This window comes from Otolemur garnettii, unplaced genomic scaffold (assembly GCF_000181295.1).
Source record: "Otolemur garnettii isolate 467f Iridium unplaced genomic scaffold, OtoGar3 scaffold00002, whole genome shotgun sequence".
Taxonomy (NCBI): domain Eukaryota; kingdom Metazoa; phylum Chordata; class Mammalia; order Primates; family Galagidae; genus Otolemur; species Otolemur garnettii.
The window spans coordinates 49,791,582-49,794,210 of record NW_003852397.1 but is presented as its reverse complement, the minus strand read 5'-3'; the positions used below and the strand labels follow the sequence as shown (position 1 = coordinate 49,794,210).

At 49.8% G+C, this 2,629-nt stretch overlaps 1 protein-coding gene across 1 annotated transcript in view; it reads left to right on the top strand.

The window, feature by feature from the left end:
* Positions 1-2,629, top strand: part of GLB1 (galactosidase beta 1) — a 96,241-nt gene that overhangs the window by 92,531 nt on the left and 1,081 nt on the right. The gene's annotated exons all lie outside the window — the stretch shown is intronic.

The window sequence follows — 2,629 nt, the reverse complement described above, 5'->3', positions numbered from 1 at the left end:
ACCACAGCACCCGGCTATTTTTTGGTTGCAGCCGTCATTATTGTTTGGCGGGTCCAGGCTGGGGATTCGAACCCGCCACCTTAGGTGTACGTGGCTGGCTCCTTAGCCGGTTGAGCTATAGGCGCCGAGCCAACATATGCATTTTTTATTTGAAATTTCTTGCCATTTCTGGGTTAAGGTTGTATAGCTCCAAGAACTTTCGCATGGTCTGTAAATGTACTGAAGGAGGCAGTAACTCGTTCACCATCCTTACTCACTGAGCAGGCACTGTGCAGGCTGGTGGTGTAACAGGAGGACAGACACCATCCCTGCCTGTTCAGAGAGTATATGGGAGATGCAGGAGTGTCACTGTCCTCTCAATAGCTGAAGTGGAAGGGGACATAGATAACAAAGTTTGGATAAGAAGGAAGAGTGGTCGGGGCATGATAGCTCACATCTGTAATCCTAGCACTCTAGAAGGCCAAGGCAGCTGGATTACTTGAGCTCAGAAGTTTTTAAAGACCAGCCTGAGCAAGAGTAAGACACCCATCTCTACTAAAAATGGAAAAGCTAGCCAGGCATTATGGCAGGTACCTGTAATCCCAGATACTTGGGAGTCTGAGGAAAGAGCATTGCTTGAGCCTAAGTGTTTGAGATTACTGTGAGCTATGACATCGTGACACTCTACACAGGGCAACAGAGTTAGAGTCTGTCAAATAAAAAACTAAGAGAGGGGATGAAAAAGAAAGACCTGGGTGAGCCTCCGTAGTTTGGAGTTCTGTCAGTATTGGTTCAGTCTGGGAATTGGAGCCACTCTGAGTATTCACCTTTAGGAATAGGACCTCATACATGGTGGGAGGAGCTGAGAAAGCCAAAACCAGAAGGGGGGAGGGACACGCAGAGATTTAGAAGTGGAGACATTGCACAGAGTAGTCGCAGGGAACCTGAGAAGCAGGTCCAGGGGCCCAAGTTGTGCCTTGGGGAACCCAGAGAGAGGTCTTTGGGAACTGTTGCCTCTAGGCAGCTGCTGCACTGTCAGCCTGGCCAGCATTCGGGAGGCCGAGCTGGGCATGGAACTGAGAGACCAAGGCTGAGCTGGAGCCTGCCAGGGACCCTCAGTTCTACCTGTCCCCGTGTCGCACCAGGATGCCCTCCCACAGCAGCGGCTGATGCGTCCCATTCGCCTTCCCAATTTCAAGCAAGGTGCTCTTTTGACAGCCCTAACCCAGAGCCACACAATGAAGGCATTTAAGGAATCAGCTCCCAGCTTACTTAACCAGGTTGACACGCCCAATCAAGGGATGTGAGGGACAGTCTCTTGGAACTTCAGTGTGAGAAAGGACAAAACCTCAACTTTGTTCGCCTGCTGTGTGGTCAGGCGTTGGCTCTGCCTCTGTCAGGAACACGACCCGAAGCCCTGTGTGGTGTGAGCGCCCCTCAGCTGCTGCTCTCTCCGATCTACCTTTTGAGGCCCTTGACCACAAAACTAAAGTGCTACTGTTCTCTAATACTGCAAAACAAGACACCAGCAGATTTTAAACTGATAAAAACCTGGTAAAGCTGTTGTATATACCTTTTAGGATCAATCAAGATAACATATCCCATGGTAAAAACAAGAGTAAAATAGTTCTGAGAACTGTGAAACCGTCATCCTTTTTCTAAATGACTTAATCCAACAGACAGGTGGTTTTTGATCACTGACCCCCCCTTGTTTGCAGGCAGCTGAACACCGAGATCTTTTCATTGTCATAGTGGAAGGAGTGCTGCCACTTATGGAGCACTTGCTGGGTGCCGGGCACTGTGCTGACCACTTGTCACACAGCTGCCTCTTTCTCTTGTCATTTGTCCCCAGTAACTGGTATGAAAAATTGAGTTGAGGCCAATGTTTCTGAGGTCAGACAGCTAGTAAGTGGCAGGACTAAGATATTTACCCAGGTAGGAAATTTAGAAGAAGCTAGAATAAAGGGGGTACTTGGAGGCTGAAAAATACCCAAAGGTAAGTGACTAAGTGGCTCTGGGGCCAGCAACTGCAGCTGTGTCATGGAATGTGGTGAGTGTCAGGCTCAGCAGGTGACAGCGTGGCTGGGCCTCCTCCAGGATGTCTCCCCATATATTTGAGCCCCTGCAGGTGACGATTCCTTGACTTCTTCCCTCCCTTCTTCCATTCGTTACTCCCTTTCTTCCCCCCTCTTTCTTCCTTCCTCTCTCAGATTTTTCTGTCTTACATGTAGGTGTGATCTCTCCTTTTTTCTTTTCCTTTGTAACAGAATGTTCTATCTATTCAGTAGCTGTCGTGTCCTATCCTTCGAGCAAATCTAGCACATGCACAGAGGCTGTGCAGACCCACGAAGCATGGGCTGTAGTCTTTAGGAGTTTCTCCCCCACTTTCTTTTGTGTTAGTGGAAGCCACTTCCCCCACTCACAGAAAGTGTCTTTGCAGCTGGTGGAGTCACTTGTGCCCCTTAATCAAGCATGCAGTCCACACCCTCCCTCTGAGGGTGCTTGAGAGAATCCTCAAAGCCCAGCAGTGAGAGACACAGACACCCAACTGGGTGGCCCTTCCCCTCCCCCGGCCTCCCTATCCATCTTGAGGAGCTGTTTGGGGGACCACTCCTGGCGGCTTTCTGGGCTCAGGCTACAGGCCCTGGTG